This window comes from Adiantum capillus-veneris, chromosome 6, assembly GCF_014529385.1.
Source record: "Adiantum capillus-veneris isolate H3 chromosome 6, ASM1452938v2, whole genome shotgun sequence".
Taxonomy (NCBI): Eukaryota; Viridiplantae; Streptophyta; class Polypodiopsida; order Polypodiales; family Pteridaceae; genus Adiantum; species Adiantum capillus-veneris.
Window position 1 is genome coordinate 160,676,293 of NC_140936.1, and position 14,811 is coordinate 160,691,103.

The following is a 14,811-nucleotide window of genomic DNA, read 5'->3' on the forward strand; positions in this document are numbered from 1 at the left end:
TGGTTTGCTCAAGGGAGAAGATTGTGAATTCAATACTGGCGTCAAGGAAGGATCAGCCAAGAAAAATTCAGCGAAGGAAGTATGTTCCCAAGGAGGCTCCGAAAGTGACTCAGGAGCCAGCCAACGCAGGGAAAGACAAAGCTACGGCTGAATCAGAGAAGGGACCAGCGAAGAAATGGAAAAGACGTTTTCCTCGCAAGTCGGAAGAGCAAAAGAAGGTCTTGAGGTCAGAGAACAAATGCTTCATCTATGAGCAGCCTGGCCACATTGCTTACAATTGTCCTACAAAGAAAAGGCCAACTAATTCTGAAGACAAGGAGGACAGAAAAGGAAAGAAGCCCATGGCTGGTCTAGTGCTAGATATGGTGGGCGACAAGCCAAATTCAGATGCAAGTGAGCTTTGCAGAGCATGGGAAAAGGTCAGGGATCAAACAGTTCTTATCTTCTTTGATCCAAGTGCCAAAGCCAACTTCATTTACCCAGAATTGGCTTCCAAGTTGGGAATCATACCTGAAGAGATGGGGTATACAGCAGAGGCAGGTTTGGCATGTCTTGGCCATACAGAGGCTGTGTTACCCATCATCGGAAAGTTGCGCTTACATATCCAGTCCTATGTAGATGTTGAAGAATTTTACATCATGCCACTTGACGGATGTGATGTGTTGTTAGGTATTCCTTGGTTGTTTCGTGTACAGGGAATCATGGATGCCTACAACAAAAAGATCACTGTACAGAGCAGGGGAAAGACTCACATTCTGGATGTAAAGCTTAAAGGGGAGTCTATTCCCACTGTATCAGCTTCTGCTATTACTTCTGTAATGAAAAAGCATCTTTCTACGTACTTGGTTTTTGCACGTGAAGTGTCAGATTGTGATGAATCAAATTTATCTGTGCTAGATAAAGAAAGGTCAATGTTTTTACAACAGTATACTGACTGTTTTTCCGATTCATGACCGTCTCAATTACTGACACAGAGACCCGAGGACCATGCGATAGATTTGGTGCCAGGCAGTAGACCACCAAATAAGCCTCCGTACACGGTTAGTGCGGCTCAGCAGAAAGAGATAATGGGCCAAGTACAGGAGCTGTTAGAAAAGGCGCTGATTCAGCCCAGTTCATCCCCATTCTGTTCTCCAGTGTTGTCGGTGCAGAAAAAGGATGGCTCATGGCGTATGTGCACCGACTACCGTGCACTGAATAAGAATACCATCAAGAATAGGTTCCCTATACCCAGAATTGATGATATTCTCGACAAATTAGAAGGAGCAGCTATGTTTAGCAGGATAGATCTAAAGAGTGGGTACCATCAGATCCGCATTAGATCAGAGGATGTGCACAAGACTACTTTTAGAACAATGTTTGGCCTTTACGAATTTTTAGTGATGCCCTTTGGTCTCACAAATGCTCCTGCTACGTTCAATAGGATGATGGACAGAATTTTCCGTCCACACCAGCAGTTTGTTGGTACATTCTTTCATGACATGATAGTCTACTCAAAGAATGAAGAGGAGCATAGACATCACTTGGCCATTGTCTTCGAAGAGCTACGCAGTCATAGGTTGCTCATCAATGCAAAGAAAAGTGAATTTTTTCTGGAAGAGATCCACTTTCTGAGACACATTGTCTCAAAGGATGGTGTCAGAAAGGATCCTGCAAAAGTTGAAGCGATCAAGTCATGGCCAGATTTGAAGACGGTGCACGATGTCCGAAGTTTCAAGGGACTATGCTCCTATTACAGAAGGTTTATCCGAAATTTTGCTGAGATTGCTTCACCTTTACATGCTCTTCAATAGAAGGCAGTCACCTTTACATGGACACAGAAAGAGATTTCAGCTTTTAATCTCTTAAAGGAAAAGATGACTTCAGATCCAGTCATTGTGTTGCCAAATCTTAGGAAGTCATTTGTGGTCCAGTGTGACACCTGTGGTAGTAGCATTGGTGCAGTGCTAATGCAAGATGGCAGGGTAGTAGCCTATGAGAGCAGAATTTTGCAAGGGCCAGAGATGACCATGCAGGTCTATGAGAAAGAGTTACTGGCTGTGATTCATGCGCTCTTAAGTTGGAAACACTACCTACTAGGTGCAGATTTCGTTGTCCAAACGGACCATCAGACCTTGCGATACTTCATGACACAGACAAAGTTATCTGAGAAGCATATGCGATGGGCAAATACCTTGTCCATGTTCCATTTTCAGATTGTGCATGTGGAAGGCAAGAAGAACGTTGTGGCTGATGCCTTGTCAAGGAAGCCACAAATTTCAGCTGTGTCAATTCCTTATCATCATGAACTTGATAATATGAGAGAACGGTATGGAAATGATGAAGATTTTGCAAGGGTCTTCGAGCACCTAATGGATGGACAACGTCATGAAGACTATCTTCTCAAAGATGGGTTCATGATGATCCATGGCAGATTGTGTGTCACAAAGCCATTGCGACGCAAAGTTATGGAAGAGAGTCATGTCCCACCGTATGCAGGGCATCGTGGTATCGATGCTACAGTTAAAGCGGTTGAGACATTCTTCTATTGGCCTACATTGAGAAGAGATGTGGATGCCTTTGTGCGAGAATGCCTGATTTGCCAGAAGGTCAAGTTTGACAGGCAAAAGGCACCAGGGTTATTGCAACCACTACCTATTCCAGATAAACCACGGGAAAGTATTGCTATGGATTTTAACTTTCATCTTCCGAGAACGCAGACAGGAAATGATGGTATTTGGACCATCATTTGCAGATTCAGCAAGCAGGCTCATTTTATTCCTGTCAGGAAGAAGATAAAGCCAGATCACATGGCACGCTTGTTTATGAGCAATATTTTCAAGTATCATGGCATGCCATAGTCGATTGTTAGCGACCGTGATCCACGCATGACAAGTTTGTTCTGGAGAGGCTTGTTTGAGAATATGGGCACAACGCTCAAATTCTCTTCGTCATTCATCCTCAAACAGATGGGCAGTCATAAGAGGCATATTCTACTGTCCTAGATCTGCTGAAGTGCTATGTGTCAGAGCATAAAGGAAAGTGGGAGCAGTATTTGCCATTGGTAGAGTATGCATACAATAATACAGTGCATTCATCAACTGGCAAGGCACCTTTTGAGATAGTTGAAGGTGGCAAGAAAGTTCCTCCCATACTGCATACAAAGGACAAGATATTTGAAGCAGATAAGTATGTTCAGGACATGGATGAAATGTACAAGAAGGTCAAAGTGGCCTTAGAAAAGACTCAGGCAAAGCAAAAGAAAGCAACTGATCGTCACCGTCGTGAAGTGGTATTTTCACTTGGTGATTGGGTGCTTCTACGCTTTGAAAAGGCAAGGTTAAAGAAGATGAAGGGCAAGGAAAGACTGTTTCCAAAGCTCAGCGTGCGTTACTATGGGCCTTTTCAAGTGTGCGACATAATCAGTGATGTTGCATGTAGGCTGAAATTGCCTGAGAGTTGGAAGATTCACAATGCGTTTCATGTGAGTCTTCTCAGACCCTATGTGGGTGATGTGCCAGAGGATATGCCAGCTGAAGATCAGCCGGAAGTCGAGGAACTTGACGAGATCTTGGTCCCGGAACAGATTTAGGCACATAAAGAAAGAAAAGTGAAAGGCAAGGTTGCTAGGCGTTACTTGGTGAAGTTCAGAAACTATCCACCAATGGATGCTAAGTGGATGGAAGAAGGTGAACTTGCAGAGTCACCAACTGTGTTATCACTTTACCTTGAAGCCTTCGATTTGCAACCTACCTTGACCCCTTGAGTTTCAAAGCTACATGGATTGTCAGTGTGACAATGGCTTCTGAAACAAATGATGTACATGGTATTTAAAGTGAGCTCAAATCAAATACTTGTTACATGAATGTCAGAGCTGTACAGATTGTCAGTTTGGCAATTGCTCTTATGGAATGTCCAAAAGTTTGGTTAGTGCTATAGAAGTGAGTATTTCTTGTCAGTTTGTCAAGGATACAGTAATTACTTCTATTAAAGGGTACGTGTAACTGCATTCTTGAACTGTAGGTTTGGGTATGCTCGAAAGTGTTACGGGATCCAACGTGTATTATAAGACAGTGGCAAAATGTGTAGCTACCATTTTGTCATTGGAAAGTTAGTGACTCAAAGCATTAGCAGAGTGCGAAGCTACCACTATGTCATTGGGACAGGGTTCACACGCAGGCAATACATGTGTCGACGAGGTGTTGAATACACCAGGGTTGACAATGAGCATGTATGTGTCGTACATGTGTCGACAGGTGTTGAATACATCAGTGTTGACTGTGAGCATGTACAACATAGATGCAAACGAGGACGTTTGAGATTTCAAGAGGGGGGTATGTCACCAGCGTGTGACTACTATCTATCGTTTTTGTTGATTTCTTTCTTATTATTTATTTACTTCCACTTTTTGGAAACACCCCTCGGGAAATCTAAGTGCCCTGCATTGCATAGCTAGTGTGGAACTGTCCAGAGGGAGTCCAGGCCTGAGGGCAAGAGAGCACTAAGGTTGGACAAAGACTATGGTTAGCCAAAGTGGAGTCATTGACTAGCCAAAGTGGAATCCTTTGCTACAGAGGCTACATTTCAATTCTGGGTGTGGCTGCAGTGTACAAAGGGAGTCAGATGACCTAGAAAGATACAATAGCAGCATCTCCTAAAATTTAGGAAACTGCTATTTTGGGACCTGAAAATGTGTTTGCGTCATTACCTCCGGAACGACAAGGGGAACATTTTCTAACTCTGCCTTGAAGTCAATTGGGCAACCGGTTGGGAGATTTTTAGGCGGCAACCTCGAAACGGGAAAATGCTTGTAAATGTGCCCAGTGGCACCTTCTGGTGCGCTTTCCTCATGCAACAAGAAGTGGCGCTGAATTTAGGAGGAAGAAGGCTCATTTTTCAGTTTTGTCACAGGTTAAGAGCTATAGAGTGCTTACTTTCCCTTCTATGTACAGTGCGGTGCGAGGAGTGATGCCCTGCACACTACGCACTGCCCTCTCTCTCCCCTATGGCAGTATGTTATGCCCCTCTAGTGGGCTTTTCAATTGACCAATGTACATTTGTGTGGGTTCATGCGCGATTGCCGAGGCAAGAGCCTCTTGCACAGGTACTGGATTAGCTAGCGGCTAATCCCCCGCAGGTACAAGTGAATTCGGAGAGGTTTCACGCCAAAAATCTCGTCCGATTCAAAGGGCAAGTAGCCCTACAAGTGCGGGAGCTCGAGGACTTGCTACGGATGCGATCGGCACACGAAACGGAGCGCGAAACAGTAAATTACAGCCTGCTGTGTATTTTTGCAGGTTTAGGGTTTTGGCCCTAAACGGTCCCTAATACCCCCAGGACGTTCGGGGATGCGAGGGGACCGCTATACAGGTGATCTGGCGCATTTTCGGGGCTGAAAACAGAGAATTCAGCGTGCTGCAGATTCTCGCCAGTTTTGCAAAGTGCCATTATGCGTCGGGAAAGTCATTCAATGCGTGGGAATACTGAAGGGTCCTAGTACAGTTATGCTGCCGAAATCGGGCCGGAACAATTGAAATTCAGCCATGTTTGTGCGGGGCAGCTTGTAGGGAACCACAGCGTTTATTCCCTCTTTTAAACAATAAAGAAATACCGAAAGGCGCCTAAGTTAGGGGCTAATCTGGTATTGGTCTACACATACAGGTGCAATCTAGCAGCCTGTATCCCTCTCCCCTTTGTTGTGTCTTGAAAGTACAGGTAAAGTGGGCGACAAATTAAATGGGTGAAAGCAAATAAGGTTTAAGTCTAAAGTCTACCGCCCTTTTTGGATTGTACAGGCAGGTTTTAGTCGGTTTGCGTCGCTTAGTGCTCCCTATTCCAACCGACGAGCTACTGGATGTTGAGTTTGCACACGACTCAGCTTTGTACTTGGAAGGCCAGGAGGCCAACTTTCACAGGTGTGAGCGGGCTCTTGAGACCTTTTGTTGTGCATCAAGTGCACTAATCAGCTGGAGAAAGGCAATGGCTTTCTCGATTGGTAGTGCTCCTACGCTTGATTGGTTGTCAGGTGAGGGTTTCAGATGGATTCCCCAGGGACTGAAGTTTGATACTTGGATTGTCAGGTTGGTTTGGACTTGTCTCTTGAGCAGCAAATTGCTCCCCTCCTCCTGTCCATCAGGAGGAAGCTGTTACATTGGAGCTCCGCACGACTTTCTCTAGCAGGTAGAGTTGTAGTGGCCAACCAGGTGTTATTGGCTACTACGTGGTACACCACTTCTTGTTGGATCTTTTCGAGTTCCTGCATCAGCCAGGTAGAGAGGCTGATCAGGAATTTCCTTTGGTCAGGGCACGACACTGAGATAGCTCGAGCCAAAGTGGCCTGGCAGGTCATCACTCTTCCTTGTTCTCAGGGGGGGTTGGGGATCATAGACCCATCACAGAAGAGCAGAGCCCTTCTTGGGAAGTTATCACAGGATTGCTTCCACGGGAGGAGCCTTGGAAGGAGTTTTTGCTTCAACGGCTTAGTGCTAGAGTACCTCAGGCTAGAGGCCCTTGGATACCTTCGACCATATGGATTTTCACAGAGATGCACAAAGTCAGCCTGAGCAGGAGACTCGAGGACCGTTTTGCTACGAGTCTGCTCCGCTCTTGGGAGCAGTTGAGGAGAGGCTTGGAGCAGCAACAGCCTACTTGCACGGAGGAGCGTCTACGAGAGCCCCTTGTGTGGAAACCCATGGTTAGCACGTAGAGAGGCCACTTGGTTGGTAGTAGGCCTCATGTTCCTTGAGGTCCCATGGCAGAGGGTCCAGCACGCACCTTAGATGACTGGCTATAGTTCTCAGGCTTGTCAGAAAAGCTTCATAGCATCCAGCTACAGGGCATGAGAGGGGTCCAGAGTGTCACAAGGACGTGGCAACTGCTAACCTTAGTTGTTGGTTTCTTTCCAATGATTTTTGTTTAATTTAATTTTTGAGACCCTCTTTTTGAAGTTGCAAATGGTCGAACATTGTATGGTCAATGTCAACGGTAGTTTCACCCGCAGACGCGAAGTTGATCGGCACTGGAACTCGTAAAGTAAAAGGATGTCTAGGCTCAGTTCAAGGTCATGTAGGTTCCCCCGTCGCACTTAGCAAGTTTGTGGATACTAGGAAGTGAACTCAATAAAGGTACAATGTCAAGGTGGGGTCACCAAAGGAAAGTACCCGACAGCTCGGCTACATTGCATTTTTGGATGCGGTCCCAATGGGCATTGATGGTCAGATGACCAATGGGAGTCCAACGGAAGCATTTCCTAAGATTTAGGGAACTGCTATTTTGGGCCATGAAATGTGTTCACGTCATTAGCTTCAGAATGACAAGGGGAACATTTTTATTACTCTGTTGCAAAGTCAACTAATGCACTAGTTAAGAGATTTTTAAGCGGGAAGCCCAATGCAGAGAAATTGCATGCATGAGTGCCAAGTGGCACTTTTTGGCCAATTTACCTAGTCTAGGAGAACAGAACTCGTAACTGACTTTTTGGAGCAGTTTTGGAGGCTGGTAACTCTGATTTTCAGTCATTTCTCTCCATTTTTGAGCTTCCCATGACTTTACCTAAGACCAAGGAGCTCATTTTCAAGCATTGGAAGACATCAGATGCGTGTTTACAGTGCTGTTTTGCTGCGTTTTCAGCGATACGCAAGTTTTGGCAGCCATGGAAATCTTCCCCTTTTGCATCTATTTGTTCACAAATGCATTACAGGTCAAGCGCAGAAGAGGGGGAGCTCGATTTATGTTGGGGGGATACTTCATTGAGAACCTGTCACAGGTTAAGAGCTATGGAGTGCTTGCTTTCCTCTCTATGTACACTGTGGTGCTAGGAGTGATGACATGCACACTACACACTGCTCTGTCCCCTACGTGCAGTTATGTGATGCTCCACAAGAGGGCTCCTCATTTGACTGATGTTGTAACAGACTTGGACCCTCCAAGTCAAGAATCTACCACGACAGCACTAAATAACCACTTCAAAACAGTTCACAGTTCACAATTTATTCAACAATGGCCCGGTGGAGTTCCGTGCCTAGAGATATTGGCCCCAAAGACTGGCGCCCCTTTCGATATTTCTTTTTATATTAATATGAGTTCAAAGTACAAGAGTGTGGGCAGGCGCTCACACTCAGACTCTGCGTCCAGATGCTCTGAGTTGTGAGAGGCCTGCTCACAAATTTAAAGGTACAAGGGTTGCTAAAAGCAGAGCCCCAAAAGCTGAAATCAAAAGCCCATAAATAAAGCAAAGGCTCTTTCTCTCTCTTGCTTATAAAGTAAAGCAAGTTCCAAAAAGCTGTCCAATCAAAAGCTTTTAAAATATAGCAAAAAAGCTATCTCTTTCTTCCAACATTCGTAGTCAGCCCAAAAAGAAAAACTACCGCAAATCAGCATGCTTTTCCTGCTGCCGTAATTCACGCCATAAATTGCGGAGATGCCATACTGTTGGCCTGCCATGTCAGCATTTTCTGCAGCCCTTTTAGGGTTAGGGTTTACATCAGAATTAGGGTTTTTTATTTTGGGGTTAGGGTTCATCAGAATTAGGGTTTCTAATTTTAGGGTTACGGTTTCAACAGAATTAGGGTTTCTGGCAGCCACATCATCACTTTGTCACATCCCCTCTCTTGAAAGCATTGTAATCGCCCTCGATTACGCCTGCAAAACAGACAGAGGCCATAAACTGTCTTAGCAGACACTGACTGTTAATACTACGCACTAGGAACACACATCTAGCACATGTACCAATCGACAATCACATCACATGACATTCAATATTCATTCGGATCTTAGACCATGATTTATCGGCAATGTAGCTAGCAATCGCATCTAGATCCAGTCGGGACCTCATCGATGCCCGATTGACTAACCCCTATTGCAACCATGTCTATTCGAGATCATTTAGACCAAAATGCTGCAGTCATTTCGTCTATCAATTCCTGCACTTAAAAACAAGTCAAGAACAAATCAGTTTCATATTCCGGAATTCCATTTCATAAAGTCACCCAGAAGAATATTGTCAGCTCTCAGTATCCCTAAAGCTCAAAGAGACATCAATGACTCTAGTATTCAAAAATCGAGGCATCTGTTGACAAAGGAACAGAGTAACTCCCCTCTTGTGCAAACCCACTGCACAAGAATTCAGCTTGGCTGGAGATCTGGTGCAAACTCACTGCACCAGATCTCCAGCCAAGCTGAATTCTGGATTCCGTTTGGAATAGACTATGCTAAATCAAAAGCTTCGAGGTAAAGATTCACATTCCAAAGAATATCTGCTAGGTCTTCCTCCTCCATTCGCTTCGCATCCAATGCGAAGTAGGTCTTGAATTTAACCAAGAACCATCGGTTCGCTTTACCTTCTTTCTTTCTTTCTGTGCCAATTTCTGTTCTGGAACGAGTATCTGCCCATTTTCGTCCAATTTGGATTGTTCATCAACAGGCATGTCGCCTTCAAAAGGCTTCAAGAGACTCACATTAAAAAAACATTGTGAATCCTCCAAGTATTCTGGCAGCTTCAGTCCAAAGAAGATATCATTTATCTTTTTGAAAACCTGGAAAGGTTCACACTATGTCATGCTAAGCTTACAAAGAAGCCACTCCTTTCCCTTTTGTTTTCTTTCTCGGTCGTGCCTTCCCATAATGTAAGAGCACCCAATCCTTCTCCTTCAATTTCAAATCGCGACAGTGGCAATCTGCTACCTTTTTCTATCATTCTTGAAATTTCTGCAAAGCATTCCGGACCGAGTCTCTCGTGAACTGGTCGGCTTCAAAGAAAAATCTTATCTTTCGCGCTAAGGAAGGGTAGAACCTTTGTAGCAAATTCAAAAATCTCAAATGGCATCTTCCCCATCAAAGAGTCAAACGTGTTTCTGTAGGCATATTCCACCAAAGGTAAAAACATTTCCCAAAGTAGTCTTCTGATCCAACCAAGAAGACTTCAACAAATCCAATACCACTGAATAGCAATCTCTGATTGCCCGTCAGTCTGCGGGTGGAGCGACGACGAGAACTGCAACCGCGTGCCTATGTTCTCCCAAATAGCCGTCCGAAACAAACTCGTGAACCTAGGGTCCCTGTCGAAGACAATCGTCTCAAGCATGCCATGTAATCTGAAGACCTGGGCAATAAACAATCATGCCCACGCTCTGTTCTCGAGAGATGAAATTCATTGTAATACTCTCCCAAGGGCGGGTGGATATGGGTAAAAGGCTGTAACAATCCCTATGCTTTATGCCTGTCAAACTTGACCTTCTGGCATACCAAGCAATTGCGCACAAACTCGTCCACATCCTTCTTGAGTCTCGACCAAAAGACGTATCTCTCTACCCCTTTCAAGGTGGTAGCAATGCCGCGGTGACCCGTAAAAGGCGGACAGTGGCATTCGGTTAGAACCTTTTCCCTCAACGGCTGTGCAACGCACAACATGGTTTTCTTCATCAAGTAGCCATCCCGATTGGAATAGTCCGCTACTACCTCCCCTTTTTGTATTCAACTAAATACATCTGCAAAATCTATTATGTGGCGTATTGACCGACCATATCCTCGAAGTTCCTATGATGTATCGCGAAAATAGCCAGTACCAACGGCTTTCGGGACAAAGTATTTGCCACCAATTTCTTCTGTCCCTGCACATGGACAATCCAGAAGTAAACCGTGACAAGATGTTTGCCCACTGCATCTGCTTTTTCCGATAGCTGCTTCCGTGACAAAAGTAGCGTAAACTCCCATCATCTGTGAAAACCGTAAAATCGGCTCCGAGTAGGTAATGTCGCCACTGAATAAGATCATGGATAGCCGCCAAAAGCTCTTTCTCACAAATCTGTGCTGACAATTCTGGCCTTGAAACAATCGGTTCTCATAGACAATGACATTGGCCTTCTTGCATGAAAACCACATCCAGACTACGACCACAAGTATCATAATATACTTCAAGCAACTTCTGCAAATCCGGCAAAGTCAAAAACTGGTCCTATAGTCAAATTCTGTTTCAATTCCTGAAAGGCAGTCACTTCTGTGGATCCCCACAAGAAAGGGACTCCTTTTTGTCAAGATATGCAAAGGGGAAGCAACCTCTGCAAACTTTCGAATGAACCGCCTATAGTACGAACACAATCCCAAGAAGCTTCCAACTTTGTGGACATTCTTCAAATCGGGCCAATCACGGATAGTCTCTATCTTGGCCAGATCCATTTGCACTCCTGCTGCTGTCCCAAAAAGTGTATCTTTGGTAGGAAAATTTCACTTTTCTTCACATTAATCACTAACTTGTGATCTCGTAATGCCTGAAAGACCTGAAGCAGATGATCTCTATGTTCTGCCTCATTCTTGGAGAAAACAATAATATCGTCAAAGAAAGTGCCAACAAATAGCCTGTACTCTCGAAAAACCATGTTCATCATCCGGTGCGATTCGAATCTGATGATATCCACTCTTCAAATCAATTCTGCTAAAACACGAGGATCCTTATAATCTATCGAGTATATCATCGATCCTAAGAATCGGAAATCTATTCTTGATGGTGATTTTGTTGAGAGCTCTATAATCGATGCACATTCTCCAAGATCCATCTTTCTTCAAAACCAACAACACTGGAGGGCAATACGGTGAAGTACTAGGCTGGACAAGACCCTTTTCCAAGAGGTCTTTCACTTGGTTCATAATCTCTTCGTTTTGGGCTCAGCTCACACGATAAGGTGGTCGGTTCGGTGGTGTGCTTCCAGGTATCAGATCAATAGTAGAAGGAGCGGATGGTAACTCGCCTGGCAGGCCCTCTGAAAAGCAAACAGCATGAGTGTGGAGAAAATCTTGGCGTTCTTTTGTTCAGGTCAAAACATATTATTCGACCTTTATCCATCGTTCAGTTCTCTCCCAAAAACAAAAAAAAAAGTAAAGAAACTGAAATTCATCAAGTACAATCTCTGAGCCCTTCATTTGGCAAAGTTGCTTTCTCGGGCCAGTAGTAAACCACGGCGTAGTTGTTGTGGTACCAAGGGATTTCAAGTAGAACGTCACAACCTTCCAAGGCAAATACGTAAAACTCCTCGTGCCCTAAGTTTGCCAATGCTTGGTGTAATGGCAACATCCCGTCCGTGTGCCACTCGAACTACCTCCACCTGTGGCCTCAGCCTATCAGGCATAATTCCAAATCGAGCCGTCAATTCCAAGTGAAAAGAAGTTGGCCTTGGCTCCTTCAAAAGAGCTTCCTAATCTTCACTTTGCCCAAAAAGCGGCAAAGTTTGTCCTTTCATTCATTTGATTCGGTTCAGGCCCCACGCAATGTGGTACCAGTTCTACTTTTTATCTGCCTTTTCTGCCACGTCTCTCAGCTGCTTTGGAACTTTCTGGCCTTTCTTCATCTTGTTCATTCGGTGCCTTGTTAGGGCACTTCGCGGAGATATGCCCGGTTTCCCCGCATTCAAAGCACTTCCCCTCCTTTATGTAGAGAGCCCTCTCTTGAGGAGTAAGCTTGGGTCGTGCATCCTTATCTTTCTATTTCGGGTTGCTCTTTCTCTTTCTACTTTCATTTTTCAAAGTCTGTTCAACTCTTTGTGTCATGATCTCATTTGTGGGGTAGGTCAGACTACCAGAGTGAATGGCAAAACCCCGTTTCGCATGACTCATCAACTCCTGAATGGAAGCTGAATTTTGTTCTAAACAGTGATCTTGGATCTCTGTACGTAGACCCAAGGTAAACCGCTCAATCTGCTCCTTGAACGAGATCTTCTTAAATGAAGAGGCAGGCAGAAAAGAGCTCCAGAATCTCTCGCAATAAGCGCCCACTGTATCCTTCTTGGTCATCCGAAGATGGTTCCAAGCAATTCGTATATCGCGTCCATACTCTCGAATTAGCCAAGAAGAAATAAAATGCCTCTTGAATTTCAACCATTTAACTAGCGCAGTCTTGTTTAAAAGAAGCATGGACCACCAAGTTCGAGCACTCTCCTTAAAGTAAGAGGCAACTCTCCAAATCTTAGAGTGCTCTGAGTAGCGTCCTCCCCGCGAAAGCGATGTCAAACCGCTGTACAAAAGACAAAGCCTTCGAAGCATCTCTATATCCCGATACGTGTCAAATTTGACTGTCCATCTTCCTTAAACTCTAGGACTTTCTTGCTTTCATCTTCCAGAAAGTCATATTGGTTGGCTTTATAAAAATTCTTCTTCTTTTGCATAAAAGTTGCTGTCGTCAGAGTCTGAACTGTCTGTAGACGAGTCCTCTGTAGAACTGTCTCTCACTGGGCGAGATTTAGACTTCTTTGCCTTTTTCTTGCCCTTTCCGAAGCGTTGTTGCTTGCTTCGCTTTTTGCCTTTGCGATCTTCTTCGCTTGAGTCAGATGAGCTAGAAGAACTGTCAGAAGAAGAAGAAGAAGAAGAAGAACTAGGTACTCCTTCAAATCGAACACGCTTCTTCTGTTCTTTGCCTTGTCAAAAGTCGACTGACGACCCAAATAACCTGGAAAGTCAGTGCCTTTCTTCTGCTTTTTGCCGTGCTTTTTAGCTTTGTTTTGCACGTCGAAAAGCTGAGCAATTCGTGCATCGACCACCTCTTCTAATTCCTTCTCTGTATACTTCTTCGGAGCATGAGGTTTCTTGAGAGCGGGTTTTGGGGATGTTGTTGTGGTTTTCTGCCACTGGGTGTGCACCTCCTCCAAAGAGGTCTTGCTCATATATTTGCCATCTTCACGTCCTTGGCAAAATTAAGCATCATCTTTGTTGCATCGTCGATCAATTGACGACGCTCCGCCTAAGTAGGCCGAGACGGGCCATACTCCTTGCCGGAATCTTCGTTGTGATCCCTTCCCGCATCTCCGGATGTAGAGGGAGTCGGTTGATCTTTGCCAGCAGCCATAGGTGCCGCGGAAAAAAAATTGGGATCGAATTTCCCGCAGAAGAGAAATCGGCCGTGCTCTGATACCACTGTAACAGACTTGGACACTCCAAGTCAATAATCTACCACGACAGCACCAAATAACCACTTCAAAACAGTTCACAGTTTACAATTTATTCGAAACTGGCCCAGTAGAGTTCCGTGCCTAGAGATATTGGCCCCAAAGACTGGCGCCCCTTTCGGTATTTCTTTTTATATTAATATGAGTTCAAAGTACAAGAGTGCGGGCAGGCGCTCACACTCAAACTCTGCGTCCAGATGCTCTTAGTTGTGAGAGGCCTGCTCACAAATTTAAAGGTACAAGGGTTGTTAAAAGCAGAGCCCCAAAAGCTAAAATCAAAAGCCCATAAATAAAGCAAAGGCTCTTTCTCTCTCTTGCTTATAAAATAAAGAAAATTCCAAAAAGTTGTCCAATCAAAAGCTTTTAAAATAAAACAAAAAAGCTCTCTCTTTCTCCCAACATACGTAGCCAACCCAAAAAGCAAAACTGCCGCAAATTAACATGCTTTTCTTGCTGTCGTAATTCTCGCCGTAAATTGCGGAGATGCCGTATTGTTGGCCTGCCACATCAACATTTTCTGCAGCCCTTTTAGGGTTAGGGTTTACATCAGAATTAGGATTTTTGGATTTAGGGTTAGGGTTTCTGATTTTAGGGTTCGGGTTTCAGCAAAATTAGGGTTTCTGGCAGCCACGTCATCACTTTGTGACAAATGTACAATGGCAAGAGAGCCTCCTTCAGCAGGAACGAGAGTAGCTAATTGCTACTCCAAAGCAAGTACCGGTGAGGGTCATAACCTCACCAAACAGGTGCGTTTTCAGCGCTGGTATGCGTTGTATTTTGACTGTTTTTCAACCATACGGACGCCCACTGGCGGAGGACAGTTCGGGGACTGTTTAGGGCTGAAAACAGAGCAAAAACCAGTAAATACAGCGAGCTGAATTTACTGTTTTTGGGCAGAAATCAA

General features: G+C 44.6%; 1 protein-coding gene across 1 annotated transcript in view; it reads right to left on the reverse strand.

The window, feature by feature from the left end:
• EBS3 (Alg9-like mannosyltransferase family) overlaps positions 1–14,811 on the reverse strand; it is a 78,148-nt gene that overhangs the window by 25,926 nt on the left and 37,411 nt on the right. The gene's annotated exons all lie outside the window — the stretch shown is intronic.